Below are 19,251 nucleotides of genomic sequence, written 5' to 3'. Positions count from 1 at the left end.
TCCGCCCTAAACTTTGTGTTGCGGCTCCCAGCCTTTCAAGCTCTTGCTGAAGATTGTATCAGGGTGTTGGAGCCCATGCCAGGAGTTCACATTACCGATAATTGTAAAGCCTGCATCGTAAATCAGCTTTAATGAGCAGATAACTGTATTCTCCGGCAGTCTTGGAAGCAGCCTCTGACTCACTGGCTTTCCGTCGGCCCACATCCGGTTGTATTTCTATTTTTACCATTTTTATTACCTTCTAAGCTTTGCTATTTTAAAAGACTCACAACGATGGGCCATGGCAAACGCCGAAGGGATTGTGACGAGGCTTCGCCCTCCCCAAGAACTAAACAATCAAAAACCGACCCCCCCGCGTCTGGCAAATGGAGTGTCCCCACTGATCATTGCTATAGGGTGAAAACTCAGAACCGTTTCTACCCTCTAATGTCTCCAGAAACAATGTCAACTCCAGAGGAATTATTTTTACCCCAGACTAAAACTGCGGACGGCAAGCTTGGAGGAAGAGGGAGTTTCCCACTGGGGGTGGTGCAGAACGCCGAGGACTGCGTTAGACATGAACAACACGAACATCTCCACCTTGTGGTCAGAACCCTTAATTGCATATTCAAGAAGATTGATGTGCTATCCTCCCAGCTATGTAACCTTGAACAGAAAATTGATAACCTCTGGTCAAAGTCTAAACCAACTGTAGATACGGGGGAAATGAAGTGCCAGAGGACCTTACCTTCAACCAAAAAAGGAAATGAGATCCCTAAATATAAACCAAATCCTGCACTGAAACATCAAGCATTGTCCCTGCAACCTAAGAAAATCTGCCTAAATATCGGGGTAGGGTCAGCAAGGTGGCTCACCCTGGGTGGGGTTAAAAAGCAACTAAGCAATCTCCTAAACATAGAAATCACACAATGCGATCTCATCGCAGTATTACCTTTGAACCAGCACCTCAGGCAACAGAGAGTGATGCTTGCGTTTTACTCTCCAAGGATCCCTTCAGCTATCATCAGGCAGAAATCACTCTTAGCTAGGTATGATATCATCCCAACAAGAGTTTTTATGGACAGCATGATCCACCCCCTTCTACTTGCCGGCTACGGCACGGAGCGGACCCTGTCGGAGAGGTCGGGAGCACCTCGGGATATTGAGCCTCCTTTTCCGGAGGATATCCATCCGTACCGAAACTGGACTTACCCTACGTCCCCACGAGCTCTAAAGGAATCCACTGGCGCAAGTAATTCTCTGACCCCGCCGGAGGAAAGAGAGCTTTTAGCCACCTTTGGCGACCTTCCACCGAGGGAACAACAAGAAATAATTGATAGATTAGAAGTACTTAATCATCAGCTCACACATGTCCAGAAGAACGGAAAAGTCCTGCCCACTTTTCAGGATAACCTTGCCAGCTTTTCGGAGTCGTGTTTTAAGGAAGCAGGAAGTCTTCCATATCTCAGTCCAGCTCCTAAACCCATGCCTCCCCCACTTGTGGGCAAAGCCCATCGACGGATGGCAGACCCAGGTTTTGCCTCACAAGTTGGCCTCTCATCCCAACTCTTGATAAATTTTGACTCGCCCTCCAAGAGTCCCCCGTTGAAGAGTGTAATTCAGAGTCCCTTCCACCAAAACAATTCCTTACCATCTAATTCATCAATGCCGGAATTGGAGTCCTCATATTCCCCTGAGCGGCATAGACCCGACATACAAACGGTACCTGTACGTCGAGCACCCCCAGTACCTTCGCTAGCATCAGGTCAGGGGAGTGTTCCACCTACATCAAAAAATGACCCGGATTTGACTGAAGACCCGGCCGGACATATAAATCAAATGGTTTCATTGGCGACCTTTAGACCTCGCGGTGGGGCAGTCTCAGCTAATCCTGTGGAGTCTCCTACTGAAGTGGCTACCCTTGGGTTAGCCAGCGGGAGACCCGCTTTGTTGCCCCAGTCTGAACACCCCACTACCAACTTCAAGATTAGGTACCTCCAGCAGGTGCCTGCCACGCAAAGTAAAATAACTGACTTTTTTGTGGGGTCTGCCCTGCCTCCAAAGGACCCACTTCTCTCCCTGAAATGACAGCGAATTGAACACAACAGGAACTCCCCCCTATCAGTCCTCAGTTGGAACATTGCGGGCTGGAGGGGAAAAAAACATGAGCCAGAATTCTTGGAGTATATCAACCGGTTTCATATCATCTTGTTCCAAGAATCATGGGAAGTAGAGAAAATTGTCCTAAATGGCTTTGAGCTTCTAGAACTCCCTGCCTGCCCCTCCCTGAAAGGAGGCCGCCCTAAAGGGGGCCTAATAATAGGCATCTCCCTCAACCTACATTCTAAATTTACTCTAGTACAGGCCTTGCCTCCCTACGCCCTTACCGGGCTGATTGCGGGGGAAAAGATCTCGCTCCTAGTTACAAATGTCTATTTGCCACCTGGGGGTTCTTCCCTCGAACTGGGCTCTAAATGGGGCTCACTAGAAGAGCATTTGCTCTCATGCTATGTTAAGTTTCCTAACACCCCGGCCATAATAGGTGGAGATTTTAATGCCCGTACAGCAGCAAACTGGGACTCGCTGACCAAAGCCAAATGGTGGGTTACCCCAAACCTTGATAATTATGACCTGGAACACATCATGAAGAGAACTTCTAAAGACCACAGAGTAAATGAGGCTGGAGTACTCCTCTATCAAATGGCCATCCGTTTGAATTTGGTCCCCTTAAATGGAACATGCCCCCCCGACATTCCAGGGGATTTCACTCACCTGAGCGTTAAATCAAACAGCGTCCTCGATTACTTGTTGGTCTCTAGGGATCTACTTAAGTGTATTTCCACTTTTAAGATCGAGAATGTACAATTTAGTGATCATCTTCCCCTTGTTGCTAAGCTTTCCTTGAACTGGCAGCTGGAGGCTCATAGACATCCGACTCAGATAGTAACCAACGAATCTCTCCAAGTAAGAGGAATCAAATGGTCGGAGACACAGGCCCAAAGGTACCTGGAATTCTTTCAAAAAGAAATCCTCTGGCCCCATCCCAACATAGGCCCTGCCTCAGACGAGCATAGCATAGTGTTGAAGCGCTTCCACCATCATATGACTGATCTTACGTCCTTCTTCAGGTTACCACCCAAAAATTTAAATCGAAACGAGTATACTTACGGTGCCCCCTGGTATAATTCTCAGTGCAAACAAGCAAGACAGCGTCTCCGTGCTACATATAATGTATACAAGACCTCCAATGCATCTACTCTGCCAGCTAGCTATGCACATGCCAAGCAAGTTTACAAATGCACGCAGAAAATTGCCAAGCGTGAGTGGCAACATAATCGTTGGCAGGCTTTGATCACTGCTTCAAAACCACACAGATCCAGGGAATTCTGGTCTTTGATTAACAGAAGGGGGAGGAATTCCCCAAGGGCAGTCATCTCTGCACCGACATGGGAACTGTTCCTGAAGAGATACTTCTCACAGGCAGATGCTCCCTCCGACCATCTGATGCACCTGTTTACCCACCTACCTATTTGGCCTCCCACCGATCCTGACAAAATAGCCAAGTTAATAGCTCAGCTGAAACCGGGCAAGGCCCCTGGGCCCGACCTGATCCCTGCTGAAGCCATCAAACTACACCCAAAATGGTGGGCCGGCATCTTGGCCAAAACCTTCGATGCAATCAATGCTTCCGGTCTCATCCCCAAGATATGGAAGGAGGCCATAATAGTACCAATTCATAAAAAAGGTTCTCCAACGGAGCCGGAAAACTACCGTAACATCAGCCTCCTTTCGATCATAGGGAAAATTTATGCCAGCTTTTTGCTGACTAAATTATTGCGATGGGTAGACGAGACTAACCAGATTGGTCACGAACAAGCAGGGTTCAGAACTAAACGCTCTACAATCGATAATGCGATAGTTCTTTATCACCTGGCACGGAAGTACTCCTCCCCTCCCCGGGGCTACCTCTGTGCCGCCTTCTTAGATCTAAAGGCAGCCTTTGATAGCGTTCCTAGAAATATTCTTTGGGAGAAACTTGCGAAACAGGGCATTGATAGAAGACTCCTATGGCTCATAAGCCAGCTCCACGAAGGTACCCTTGCCAGAGTGAGACTCACTCCTGCGGGCGACCTCACAAATTCGATACCAATAAACAAGGGAGTGCGCCAAGGATGCATATTGGCTCCCTGCCTATTCAACCTATTCATCAGTGACATGCGAGCACCCCTAGTTAACTCATCTCCAAGTATACACGCGCCTAGACTAGCGGATTACCGCTGTCCACTCCTCTTATATGCGGACGACGCGGTAATTCTATCTTATACACGTGTTGGACTAACCAGAGCTCTGAAGATCTTTGCCACGTATTGTCAACTCAATCAATTAACCATCAACCATGCTAAGTCCAAGATTCTGATTTTCTCCAGAAGCCGGAGATTATACAAATGGAAGCTTGGTGGAGCAAAAATAGAGCAAGTCCTAAAATTTCAATACCTAGGAGTTATTTTTCAATACAATTTGGGGTGGAAAGCTCAAATTCAACACCTACTTAACAAGGCCAAAACCTTGTCATATGCGCTCCTCCGATTCTTCTTTTCAGATGGAGCTTTGCATGTTCCCTCGGCCCTAAAGGTGTTCAAGGCAAAAGTGGTTGCCGTGCTTGCTTATGCTGCCCCGCTCTGGGCCGTGATGACAGATCTTGCTCCCCTCGAGACTCTGCAAAGCCAATTCCTACGTCGGCTCCTAATGCTCCCCCTGTGCGTAAGCAACGCAGCCATGCGACTAGAATTGAAGATCGCATCCTTAGAAACCTGTCTGTGGAAGCAAGTCTTCAATTACTGGTTATCACTGTGGCATAGATTACCAAACCATTACCTTGTCCAATGCTTATGGCGAGATGAATTCTCTAGCCTTTGGACTAGTAAAATTCATGCCAAACTCCTGAGTTATGGAATCTCTCCCTCAGATTCCCTAAAACTAGACCAAATCACTGCTCAAAGATTGATCCGCCAAAGACTGGATGACATCGACTTACAGCGAAATTATATGCTGGGGGGAGGTGTTTGCTCGCCCCAGAACATTGGTATCACTTTAACTTACTGCGTCCCATCATACCTCTCCTCCCTTTCGACTGTTGCCCATAGACTGGCCTTCACCAAAGCGAGGTTTAACGTTTTCCCCTCCAATGTCCTGAGACATAGATTCTCAAAGGGCCAAGCCCCCGCCGTGTGCGAATGTGATAAGGTGACGCCGGAGTCGCTCCAGCACATTATGTTCTTTTGCCCCTTGTTCAATGTGCCACGGGCAAATTTGCTGGGACCAATCATTCAGAAACTAGAGGGTACCCCACCAAAATTCCACCTTGCCCAAATCTTGCAGGACAAGGATACCCACACGACCCTGAAGGTGGCTAGATTCCTGGTCGCTGTCCTTTCCCAAAAGCGACGACAAGGAGCACTACAAGCTAATTAAGGCGTAGTATGCCTTTCCATCTTATAGTATTTTATTGTTATAGTGGTGTTTTAGCGACTGTTTTTTTGTTCTTGTTTTTTCCCCCCTACGGCATAAGCTGTCACTTATGTGTTGTTTTTACCTGTATGGGCCTATGGCCGTAATAAATGAAATGAAATGATGCAAAAGGGGCCCAAACCAAGTACTGAGTACATGTGCATGCTTCTACTTCTCAGAGGTCCAATATTGCTCTATTTGCAGTCCTTGTTTTGCTGATTTCATTTAATATTCTAATTTTCTGAGATTGTTAATTTGGGGTTTTCATCAGCTGTACGCCATGATCATCACAATTATAACAAATAAAGGCTTGACATATCTCGCTTTGCATGTCATGAGTCTATCTCATATATTAGTTTCACCTTTCAAGTTGAATTACTGAAATAAATGAACTTTTCCACAATATTCTAATTTTCCGAGTTTCACCTGTACTTTATAATCATGCATTGGATCACGGTAAGGAAGCAGGGGGGAAAACTATGCAGACAAAATACCAGCTTCAAGCATCTGCCTGTAAAAGAAAACAGAACGAGAGAGAGAGAGAGAAGAAGAAGTGCTACATGCTCCTTTCTCTCCAGGAAAGGAGGAGAAATGACATGACACAAAGACCTCTCTATCAAATGTATTTCTATTATCTGAATATCTGCCTATCAGCAATACAGCTCTGTGGACTTAGCCCCTTCTCATGCTAACCAGCAAGAGTACACATTTGTTAGGTTTGGCTGATAATCTCTGACTAGTCTGGTCACTGGGCTGCTCTAGATAGGAAGAACTACAAAAGGCTTCTTGCTTGGGCTGAGACTTTCCTGGGGAGCTCTGATCCTGCATGGCTCTGGGGTCTTTAGCTTTGACACCTGGCTCCCCTCTCACAGCTGCCTGAAGTCAAGACCTGACAAGGCAGCCTGGTTCGCATGTCACCAAACTATGGTTTAGCACGAAGGGCAGGGAACCTTTGGGGCCCTGTGGGCCAGATCCTTATCTAGCCCCATCCCATGGGTTAACTTTTGACAGGTGGGCAAGACAGCCCACCTGTCAATAGGGATGGGGGAGAAAGCCATTTCAAGTTCACCTTTAAAGGCCAACATACTTAATTTTGCACTTTCTGAAAAAATACGCAAACTGAATACACAGCCCTCCTTCAAAATGTCACACTTTTCCAGATTTTGCAAAACAGTTCTGTAGCCAAATGATATGTACAAAAATGCATACAAAAAAAAGGGGGGTACAAAATGCACGAAAAGACAGGGATAGGGAACCTGTGGCCCTCTGGATGTTGTTGGGCTACAACTTCCACCATCCCTGACAACTGACCAATGTGGGTGGGTCTGATGGGAGCTGGAGTCCTGCAAGGTTTCTAGCCGCTGAGCCAAAAGCTCAATAGGCTGCCCTACCTGGCTGCTTACCTCCTTTTCACCTGCTTCACTTCCTATCTCTGCCAGCTCTCATCCACCTGGTGTCAGCTCCTCTTACACGCTCCATTTAACCTTTGCTCAGCAGCCTCAAGTCACATGCGCAGCAAAGTTCTCTGAAATGCCAGTCCAGGGCCTTGTGAGGGGCATATTGCCATCACCTGACCAGAAAGGACAAAGGAGAATGTCAAGTGTCTATCTCTACCACCCCTGTATCTTGAGTTAGAAAGAGCAGATGTGAAAGGAGAAGGCAAAACTTGGGTGGGGTTACCTCCCTTTCTGCCCCACCATCCTAGTGCCACCAGGTAACCACAACCTGCTTGCCTTCTTATTCACGCAGTGCCTTGTCTACTTCCACATTCCTTCTCAGTCTCAGTGTTGCTCTAGTGGAAGTCAACAGGCAGGAGGAGGATGGGGGCCAAACAAGGATTAACTGGCTCTGTCTTGAAGCAGTTCTGGCTTCACATATTGTTGGTCTCCCTTCCTTGTGTCTCACCAGTCCCAATGGCCACCAGCCACCACTGCCCCTTTCTCTTCTTGACATCCACATGAAATTAGGCCCAGGGCCTCATGAAACTGAGCTGAGAGCCACAGGGCACTCCTTGGGTGCTTCTGGACCAGTGTTTGTTGTGGGGTGGGTGTTGCACATTTTTCAAGACCACTTCCACACTATTCATTTAATGCAGTATCATACCACTTTAAACGTGACGCGGGTGGCGCTGTGGGTAAAACCTCAGCACCTAGGACTTGCCGATCGTATGGTCGGCGGTTCGAATCCCCGCAGTGGGGTGAGCTCCCGTCTTTCGGTCCCAGCTCCTGCCCACCTAGCAGTTCAAAAGCACCCCTAAGTGCAAGCAGATAAATAGATACCGCTTTATAGCGGGAAGGTAAACGGCGTTTTCGTGTGCGACACTGGTGCTGGCTCGCCAGAGCAGCTTCGTCACGCTGGCCACGTGACCCGGAAGTGTCTTCAGACAGCGCTGGCTCCCGGCCTCTTGAGCGAGATGAGCGCGCAACCCTAGAGTCGGACACGACTGGCCCGTACGGGCAGGGGTACCTTTACCTTTTACCACTTTAAACAGTCATGGCTTCCCTCAAAAGATCCTGGGGATTGTAGCTTGTTAAGAGCACTGAGAATTATTAGAACTATAATTCCCAGAATGCCCCCCTGGGAAGGGGGACTGGTTGATAAACCATGCTGGAAACTGTATCTCTCTAAGGGAAATAGGGGTCTCCAAAGACCACCCTTAACAAACTACATTTCTCAGGATTGTTTGAAGTATGACTATTTAAGGAGTATTGTAGTGCTTTCAGTGTATAATACAGATGTGGCCCAAGACTCTACACAGTGTCATGGCCATCAAAGTGCCTGCCTGTATTCCCCCGCCCCTCACATTTTATTTAATCCAGATTTACTCTTCCCAGGGGAGAATCCAGTAATTATTATACTGTATTTTTTAACAACAGCAACAATGACACAGTTGTCAACAACATGTTTGCAACATCTGAATGGTCTGTTTGCAATATGGAGCCCCTGTGTGAAAGAGCGCTTTGATGATGATGAGGATGATGAGGATGAATTAAATTTACAAGTTGCTTTTTTTGCTACAGCAACCCAATGTGACTTACAATATTTTAAGCATAAACAAACACGTACATACATTAAAACCAACATCAAAGGGGGGGGGGGAGAAAAATCTAAAAGACAATTCTATTTTTTGCAACTCGCTGCAACCAATCTGCTCCAATCTGCAGACCATAACCTGTTCGCAAAAACTATTGGTGTTTTGCAACTTTCTGACTTGTTGCAGGACCTTAGCCAGACCTAGCAGAGTAAGCGCAGAATCCACGGAAGCAATTGGCAACTTGGCTGCAGACAGGATAGACGAAGCAGGAACCAGGAACTTATAGTTAGGTGTTTATTATATACAATGGACTATATACAGGAACAGAACACGGATCTTTTGCTAGCTCTCTCTGACACGACTCACAACTCCTACACCGACACAGAACTCTGAACCTCTGAACTCTGAACCACCAGTTAGTAGGCCATTAATTATCACTCCCTTGAGAGAGCTTGAACAATCAGGGAGCGGTCTCCATGTCTCTGTTATCACCAGGCAGACTTACTCCTTCAGATTGCCTTCTGGCTGTCTGCCAAACCTTAATTGACTCTCTGTGAGTAGCTGCACGTACACAGTTTCCCAACAGTGGCATCAGCATGGATGTTGATGTCGCCCAATACCAATAGGTTAGGGAACTCCAAGGTCCAGCTGGCCACTGCCTCCAGTAGGTCTGAGAGGGTGGCTGCTGGTGTGCTAGTTGGCCGGTACACTAGCCAGACAGCCAAGCTCTCCTCGGAATCCCACACTAGGCCAACACATTCAACGCTGGGGATCGATGGTGATGGCAGAGCCCTGAAAGAACAATCTTCACGGATTAATAATGCCACCCCTCCCCCCGGCCCACAGTCCGTGACTGGTGGAGGATGGAGAAACTCGGGGGTGCCATCTCTCGTAAGGTAACTGTTTCCCCTTCGTGCACCCAGGTCACTGTCACACAAGCCAGGTTGACCCCTTGCGAGTTAAAGAAATCTCGCAGGGTGGCGATTTTGTTGCCTATAGACCTGGCATTGCACAGCACCAGTGACGGAGGTGAGTAATCCTTGCTCACCCTACCCTTGTCCCTCGGGAAGGGGCACACATTGGAAGGGGTAAGAGCGCATCCGTATCTCAATCCCCTTCGCCTATAAAATCTGCTCCCACCGCCATACCTCCCTCGCCCCTCCACGGTAGCAATCCCAAGCCTCATACTAGCCTCAGTTGATGGCATTGATGTTATTCTTTCCCAGCCTAGTTATTCTGCTTATAATATCAACAACTTGATAACTCTAATTAGTTGAGTAGAACAAACCAGCTAACATCAGCTACCTCTCTGATTATATGAAACTAGTATCTTATTTGTCAGCCTACTATTATAATATTAGACTAAGCAATTAATTAAATTGGAAAATAAACCACAAAACATTCCACAGCTGAACAGAACTACCATATAACATACATTCAGGGAAGAGAAACCAGCAGGAGAACAACAATCAAGCATCTAACAGTAAACAAGCAAAACTTAAATATAATCATGAAACAATGGACTATAAAGAACTAAACAGATGACAAAGGAAGGGGGGAGGGAGGAAAAGAAAGAAAGAAAGAAGGTTCTTGTAGCAGACAAAGTTATTGTAGCATCACGCGCCGGCTTGAGTCTACTCGAATGATCTCTGAATCTGCCAACCTGGACAACCAGGTGACCTCGGGGGATGGGCAAAGGGAGGAGGGGCAGGCTCGGTAAGTGCCCTGTTCAATGTTGATGCTATGTCCAATGGTCTCAGGGGGCCCTCCTCTTGCTGTTGCGCTAGCACTTGTAGTGGCAGAGAAAGTGTTCCTCTTGGCATCAGGAGTCCTCAGGTTTCCCCCACAGCTGGTATTCTCAGGGCCACAGAATGATACCTTGGGTGGTGGTGGGGAGCCTCCATTATATCATCCTTCTCCATGCCAGGGTGGGAGCCGCCAGTGTTGCTACCTCCAGGACTGACCGTTCCCCAGCTGCCACCTGGGTAGGTTCAATCTTGGGTGTCTCGAGACCTGAGAGGTTCAAAATTGTCCTCATACTAAACTCCAGCTGCCACCTGAAGAATGGATGTCGACTCACCCCCAGGTGGAAGGCCCTCACCACAAAGGCCCCTGAGAGCCTTGGCCTCACGTAAGTTCTGTTGGTTACCTCCTCTGCTACGGCCAGCTGCCAGCCCTGTGGCTTAAGAGTCTCTGGCATCTTGAGAGTGGAACCCCCCCCCCCCCGGCTTCCCTAGGTGCCTTTCAGCTGAGTCATCTGCAGAGTAATATATCTTGACCCAGGCTCCAAGCCGAGCATTTAATCAGTCTGTTTCAGTTTAGGAATACTGCTGGCATGCAGGACAGTTGGATTCATAACTGGGAAGATAGAGGCAAGGCATACAGCACAGTTGGATTCACAAGCTAAGAGGGCAGAGGCAAGCCCAAATGGAACACTCTTGTAACATAGCGTCTTCGGTAGCAATAACCATTCTCCACCTCCCTTAGTTCATTTAAAAAACTGAGTCAAAGCCTGAGTCAGAGTCAGTTCGAAAAAAAGTTCAGAAGATTAATTAAAATTGTTTAGAGTTGCGAGTCCTTGAAATAGGCCGGGCAGCGGCTGTTAAGCTGTTTGACTTCGTTAGATCTAATTTACGGCACCAACTTCACAATTTCTCTGATATAAGACCCCAGGTTGCCAAACACATAAAACATACCCTACTTTCGATAAGAAGAGGGTTTAAAAGTTAAAAAGTTAAAAAGCTTAAAAAGTTAAAAGGAGTAGGAGCCCCCAACATATAATTGAGGAGAGCTCTAACAAATGCATCTTACCTCCATAAATCCATACGTTCTTACAAAAGAATTTATGCCACCATGTTCTTAATTCCCAATTCCTTATATTCCCCAACAGACTTCCATCTTCCTCAAAGCGGCTCTGTCTTATCTGTTCAATAAACTGCTTCTTTAATCATTTTGCCATTTCTTCTGTTATCTGAATACTATACTTGTCCATATTGTGGTTTGCAAAAATTAATCAAAACATGTCCAGGTTTTAACTTGAGGGCACTGTTTTTTTAAATATTCTTTTTAATTTTCACACTTCTTTTTGAACTTTTGGTTTGGCTGCCTCCTAATTGTCTCCATCATTTTTGCCAGTTCAAGGTATTCAAATAATTTACCCTGCCATTCCTCTTTTGTTGGTACTAATTCTCCTTTCCAATTTCTGGCAATTAGCCTTTGTCCCCTGCTAATGGGCCATCCATCCAGCTAGCTCTGCCTCTTGGCTGGTTACCATAACTAAATCCGGGGGGGGGGGGTGTTTCTGTGTTTGGCAAAGTTGAATTAAATAATTATTTCTGTTACTAGATTATAACACATTTAGGCAAAATCTTCCCCACACACCCCAAAACATCACAGTAAGGTAAAAAGGTATAGGACTCCCGGGTGGTTAAATCAAGTCAAAGACAACAATGGGGTTGCAGTGCTCATCTTACTTTTCAGGCCGAGGGAGCCGGCATTTGTCCACAGACAGATTTCTGGGTCATGTGGCCAGCATGACTAAACTAAGGTTACCAGGTTTTTTCCAATGAGTCCGGTGACACTTTTCAACTTCAATGGATTTTGCATGGGGACTGATCTGTAAATCCGGAGACTGTCCCTGGGAAACGGGGACGTCCGGTAACGCCGTTTACCTTCTCACCACAGCGGTACCTATTTATCTACTTTCACTGGTATGCTTTCAAACTGCTAGGTTGGCAGGAGCTGGGACAGAGCAATGGGAGCTAACCCCGTTGTGGGGATTTGAACCAGCGACCTTCTGATTGGCAAGTCCAAGAGGCTCAGTTGTTTAGACCACAGCGCCACCCGTGTCCCTTTTAATCATCACAGTATCATACCTAGAGAGCTTACTGACCAGTCTGGGCCAAGGGAAGAGTGCTGCACTGATGCAATTTTTAAAGCATCACCTGAATGAATTTCTGCCCAATTTATCCTCAAGGATGATGGGAAGTGGCAGCTGACTTTTTGCCCTTAATTTGTACATCTGGTTCTGGAGACAGACAGACACACAAAAAACTGTCTCAGAGGGGGCAATAGCTGACTATCAATGCACACAACAGAATTACAATACAGCAAGTAAAAGAAGCAAACTCACCCAGAAGCAAGGATCATTCCAAGGGTAGGTTTGTGTTGGAAAGACAAGGTGTCATTTGATTCAGAAAAAAAGGAATGTTTGTATGATGTCACTTTCCACACTGTGAAGGAAGTGTGTCCCTGACCTCTACCCCATCTGAGTAACACAACGGCACTGCAAATGGGCCTAGTTAGGTACCCAGTGAACACAGTTTCACAAATATAATGCCACCAAATAGTACAAACCCAGACAAGTATTTATCAATAAAGATTTAAGAAATTGTTCAGAAATAAACTTTTGGGTACATTAGCATGTGGTGTAATGGTTAGTGTGTCAAATTGGGACCTGGGAGACCAGGGTTCATATTCCCACTCAGCCATGAAACTCACAGGGTGACCCTGAGCCAGTGATTGTCCCTCATTCTAGCTTACTTCACAGGAGAGGATAAAGCAGGGAAGAGTAAACAATAAATGTCACCTTGAGCTCATTGGATGTAAATGTAATAATTACACAAAATTACATGGCCACAGTATTCTAAAAGTTAGCTTTGGCAAGCAGCACCGAAATACTTATGTGCTGACAGGCACCCTGGAAGACCCCATTACTAGACACGTTGTCATAATGAGGCTTGTATGCTTCGTGCTCCCCCGCCCCCCATTTATCAGCACAAGGCAGGCTACCGTTGGTCAAACATTTGCAAGACAGTGAGCATCTGATCTTTGTGCAGGAGCATTTGATTAGCTTGAGAACCAACTAGGGAAGCACATGACATTTCACACGTAACAAGTGCAATCAGTCCATCTGCCAAGAACCATTCATGGCCTACCTATGGGAAGGTAATTGCGGACGTGCACTCTTGCCATCTTGGGGCCACATTAATTATTGATTCCTGGAGAGCAAAAGTTCATGTCACGGTCCGGACTACAGGCAAAGTCCTGGCTGAGGACGTCAGGACCGGGGGCAAGATGGCAGGGTGGGAGCAGGAATGAGAGTCCAGAAGCCAGGGGTCCGAGGGTCAGGAAGCAGGGAGTCACGAAGTCAAGGGTCCGAGGGTCGAGAAGCAAGGAGTCAAGAAGCCGAGGTCCGAGGATCAGGAAGCAAGAAGCCAAATGCAGCAAGGCAGGAAACGTGTTGCTGTGGCAGAGAGCTGAAGGGAAATGCTGAAATTATATCCCTACCTGGCTCTTGCCACCAGGTGCAGTGAGTTACCAAGTGACCTCACCTGTGCGGCCGCACCTTGCCTCTCCATAACAAACTTAGGAAGGCCCCAGTCCTGCGAAGCCCTACAGATCCCAGGGCCTGGCTCCTGCACGCACTCCTGACAGTACTCCCCCCCCATAGGAAAATGGGGTTCCACCCCCAGTCATGGCCCAGGCTTGTCTGGGAACCTCCGATGGAAGGCCCGAACCTTGGTGGGTGTGTGCATGAAGTTGGCCAGTTCCCACAATGGTTCCTCCGGCCTGTAGCCCACCAAGTCAATTAGGTAGTGGAGCTTGCCACAGAGCCGTTTCAAGTCCAGGACCTGGGCGACCTGGAACTCCTCATGGCTGTCAAACTGAACCGGCGGTGGCGGTGGGGTGATGCGACCCAGAAAATGGTCTGCATGGCAAGGCTTCAGCTGGGATACGTGAAACACTGGGTGGATCTTCAAAGGGGGGGAAACTCCAACTTGTAGGAGACCGGGTTGATCTGCTGCAGGATGGTGAATGGTCCCTGGTACTTGTAGTCCAGCTTAGCCGAGGGACGTCCAGTGCGGTGGTGTTCCAAGGACAGCCAGACCTTATCCCCGACCTGGAACGCGGGCCCCTGCTGGTGGTATCGATCCACTTGCACCTTATAATCTGCCTTGGCTCTCTCTAGGTGCCATACCAGAACAGCTTGTGTCTCCTGGATGTGGGAGACCCGATCATTGGCGGAAGGCACAAGAGACGCCATCGGTGTGCAGGGATGCTTGCGTGGGTGGTACCCAAAGTTGGCGTGGAAAGGGCTCTGTTCCGTGGAGGCATGGCAGGCGTTGTTATAGGCAAACTCAGCCAGTGGCAGCAGTTCCAACCAATCGTCCTGATGGTAGCTCAGGAAGCAGTGGAGATATTGCTCCAGGACTTGATTAACCCTCTCCGTCTGACCATCTGTTTGAGGGTGGTACGTGGAAGAGAGGCGTCTCTCAATACCCAGTCCCTTGAGGAGGGCCGCCCAGAACCGGGACGTGAATTGGGGGCCCCTATGGGAGATCACTGTGTCCGGGAGCCCATGTAGCCGAAACACATGTTCAAGAAACAAGTAGGCTGCCTGTTGCGCTGTGGGGAGACTTCGAGCCAGGATGAAGTGTGCCATCTTGGTGAGTGAATCCACCACCACCAGAATGACCAACAGTCCTTTGGACATTGGGAGGTCCACGATGAAGTCCATAGAAAGTGTTGACCATGGCCTGTGGGGGGTGGGTAACGGTTTGAGGAGCCCCAGGGGTGTCTGCTGTGGCACCTTGGTCCGAGCACAAGTCTCACAGGACCGCACGTACTTCGTAATGTCCACCCGAACCCCTGGCCTCCAGAAAGCTCAAGCCAGTAGCTGCAGTGTCTTCGCGTATCCCTCATGTCTGGCGGTTCGCGCATCATATCACTGCTCAAGGACCTGGGTCTGGAGCGGCCCCTCCGGAATGTAGAGCCGGCCACGATGGTACACACACCCGTCCTGGACATCAAGTGGCTCACCCCACACCCCCGGTTCCAAAGGTACCAACCAGTCCTTGGTGAACAGATCCTGTCGCACAGCCAGACGAACCTGTGCCTGAAAGTCCTGCTCCCAGGTTCCCTGGAGAAAATTGGTCGAGGTCAACATGGGCGCTGGCTCTGAAACGTCATCCCCAGAGTCCAAGTCCCTCCAGGAAAGAGCATCAACCTTTCCATTCTGGGCGCCGGTGCGATAGGCGATCTGGAAATTAAAACGTGTGAAGAACAAGGCCCACTGGAAATGTTCGAGGTTCCGATTATCCGTGAGGACCTGAACCGGGTGCTGGGCCACCTTCCAACAGGTGGCGCCATTCCTCAAACGCCACTTTAATGGCGAGGAGTTCACGATCTCAAATATCATAATTTCGTTCCGCAGAAGTAAGCTGGTGGGAAAAGAAGGCACAGGGATGAAGCAACTGCTGAGGCCCCTGTCGTTGAGACAGCACGGCCCCAATAGCCTGATCCGAGGCGTCCACCTCAAGCACGAAAGGGAGCTGTGGGTCTGGATGGGGCAGGATGGGGGCAGAGGTAAAAGCCTCCTTCAGGAACTCAAAAACCTCTTGCAATGCCGGTGTCCACTGAAACGTGGCATCCTTCCGGACCAGGGTGCAAATGGGGGCAACCACGCACGAAAATCCCCAAATGAAGCAGCGGTAGAAGTTGGCAAACCCAATGAACTGTTGTACCCCATTTACATCTTTGGGGGGGCTCCAATCCAGCACCGCCTGCACCTTTCGGGGATCCATCTGAAGACCTGCCGGGGTGATGATGTATCCCAGGAACTCCATGCACTCCTGGTGAAAAACACACTTTTCCACAATTTACTTATTTTTTAGAACCAAATCAATCAATGTCAAGAATAGATTATGTATGGCTAGCCAGCAAATTAACACCAAGAGTAACAAAAATAGAAATACAGCCAAAAACATTTCCGGATCATAATGCAATAAAATGTGAGATAAAGGAAATTGAGGGGGGGGGGGATTTGATGGCGGCTAAATGAGAACTTATTGGATGATCAAAAGATAAATGAGAAAGCACAGAAGATGTTGACGGAATATTTTGTGAACAATTGTAGTAAAGAAACAAAAATGAGTGTGGTATGGGATTCCAGCAAAGCAGTAATGCGAGGCTTCTTTATACAACAAAACAGTATTAGAAATAAATTCAGAGAAAAAGGAAAGAAAGAAATATTAGAACAAATAATGGAAAACGAGAAGAAGCTAGTTAAAAACCCAAATGATGTTAAAATAAATCAGAATATTAAAATATTACAAAGTCAATTTGCAATGATAATAAACCGAGAAGTAGAATGGAATATAAAAGGACTGAGACAGAAAAAAATTGAGTATGCTAATAAATCAGGAAAATGGCTGGCTTGGCAGATCAAAAAGAGAAAAGAACAGAATACAATTAACAAAATCACAGTGGAAGGAAAAGGAATAGATAATCAGAAAGAAAACAGGAAAGGATTTGTGAATTTTTACAGATAATTATATAAGAAAGCTGGAAAAGTCGATGTAAAGAAGATAGAAGATTTATTGAGACGAAAAGGGGTGCAACAAATTCTGACAGAAAAGGAAGACCGACTGAATGACCTAATTGAAACAGAAGAAATTAAAGCTGCCATAAAAGATTTGAAAAGTGGAAAGGCACCAGGACCAGATGGATTTACAGCAAAATATTATAAAGAAATGAAGTACACCCTACTTGTACCGTTGAAAGAAGTGATGAATAATATATTAAGAAAAGGAGAACTATCAGAAACACAGAAAGAAGCATATATTATTTTAATACCAAAACAGGATTTGGACTTAACACAAGTAAAGAATTATAGGCCGATTTCGCTGATTACAGATTACAGATTACAAACTGTTTTCAAGTATATTGGCAAATAGATTGGGAAAAAAACATTGAATGAAATAATCCACAAGGATCAAGCAGGTTTTCTACCTGGCAGACAGATGAAAGATAATATAAGGAATCTCGTAAATATAATAGAATATCTGACTGCCAGAAATGAAATGTTAATCTTTGTAGATGCGGAAAAGGCCTTTGATAATATATCTTGGGAATTTATGTTAAAGAATTTGGAATTAATGGACATCGGACAATCTTTTTTAAAAGGAATAAGAGTGATATATTCCGAACAAAGAGCAAAACTGATAGTAAATAATATAATAACAGAAAATATCGAGATTACGAAAGGTACAAGACAGGGGTGTCCACTATCACCACTATTATTCATATTGGTACTGGAAGTCTTCTTAAGGACAATAAGGAGAAATGAAAAAATAAAAGGAATTTCAGTCGGTTGGAAGGAGTTTGAAGTGAAAATCTTTGCAGATGACTTGGTATTAACAATAGAAGAACCAACAACCAAACTAAAATGATAGTTAAAAATATGAAACAGGACTTGGTGGAAAGGTTGCAGCAACAAATTGGTATAGAAGCAGTCAAAAAAGTTAAATATTTAGGGATTTGGTTAATGTCAAAAAATATAGACCTCTTTCAGAATAATTATATACCGGTGTGAAATGGAATTAAAAGAGATTTGGAAGTATGGGGAAGGATGAAATTGTCATTTTGCGGAAGGATTTCAACTATAAAAATGAATGTGCTACCAAAGATGTTATTTTTGTTTCAATCAATTCCAATAATCAAGGGGGCAGTAATTTCTAAAGAGTGGCAAAAGGTGGTTTCAAGATATATCTGGCAGGGGAAGAAACCAAGAATTCAATATAAGTTATTAACAGATGTTAAAGAAAGAGGGTGCTTCGCCCTGCCGGACCAATAAAAATGTATTTTAAAAAAGCACGCTTTTGTGAGTTTTTGATCAGCTCCGGCCCATCTGGAGCTGATACAGGCTCGTCTTATCTTGAGCCCAAGCAGAGCGTAGTCTCGCAGACGAAAGGATAAGCAGGTAATGTGCTACATGCTGAAGTTTATTTACAAGCTATGCTGAGAGCATACAAACATGCATCTTGCCTCTGTGAGAGCAGAGAAGCAACTCCTCTTGACACAAAGAAACCGAGAGAACACTGAAAAACAGGAAACCAGTGTAAGTCACATCCAGTCTCCCATTCCCGTGGGAACCCAACAGTAACTCTGACTGTGGAATGTAAACATTGTCTTGTGACAAGCATTTTGCTGCTCAGTGAGGAAATAGAAACCAGCAGCTTTTCCAGCTTGGTGTACAGCCGGTGCTGCCGAAGACGCTGCAGGACCAGGCGGACATGCTGGCGATGCTCCTCTGGGGATGTGGAAAATATCAAGATGCCATCCAAATACGCAACCACGAACCGGTCCAGCAAGTCACGCAGGACGTCATTCACGAAGTGCTGGAACGTAGCCGGCGCGTTACACAGTCCAAAAGGCATGACCCGGTACTCGAAATGGCCATACCGAGTCTGGAACACTGTTTTCCATTCATCCCCCTCCTGGATCCGAACCAGGTTGTGCGCCCCATGTAAGTCCAATTTAGTAAAGACCTTCGCACCCTGCAACCTCTTGAACAGTTCTGGAATTAACGGTAGAAGATAGTGATTCTTGATGGTAACCTGATTCAGCTTCCGGTACTCAATACATGGACGTAGACCACCATCCTTCTGTTACGAAAAAGGAGCAATGCAGCAGCGAGCTCCAGGTGGCTGGAAAGCCAAACAGGATGTTGATGTTTTGGGACTGTTCCGTGGGAACAAAGGAATAGTCTATTCACACCACTGAGCACCGGATGTTAGCTCAGAGTGTCATCTGACCTGTACTGGAAGTACATGGGAGGAGTTATTCTCGCTCTGCTGTTGGTGTTAAGGGAGTGCAGACACGTTTTCTCTGTACTGCTGGAAGGACAGAAATAAAGGCATGTAAATACATTTCTGTCTGTCTCTCTC

General features: G+C 46.6%; 1 protein-coding gene across 2 annotated transcripts in view; it reads right to left on the bottom strand.

Moving 5' to 3' along the window:
• LOC128405964 (mediator of RNA polymerase II transcription subunit 22-like) overlaps positions 1-18,950 on the bottom strand; it is a 167,361-nt gene extending 148,411 nt beyond the window's left edge. For both annotated transcript variants that reach the window (XM_053373021.1, XM_053373022.1), the window contains exon 1: positions 18,941-18,950. The gene's annotated coding sequence lies outside the window, so the exon portion shown is untranslated. The remainder of the gene's footprint in view (positions 1-18,940) is intronic.
• Positions 18,951-19,251: the final 301 nt, after the last annotated feature.

The sequence above is a fragment of the Podarcis raffonei genome, chromosome W (assembly GCF_027172205.1).
Source record: "Podarcis raffonei isolate rPodRaf1 chromosome W, rPodRaf1.pri, whole genome shotgun sequence".
NCBI lineage: Eukaryota > Metazoa > Chordata > Lepidosauria > Squamata > Lacertidae > Podarcis > Podarcis raffonei.
This window is presented reverse-complemented; position numbering and strand designations above follow the sequence as displayed.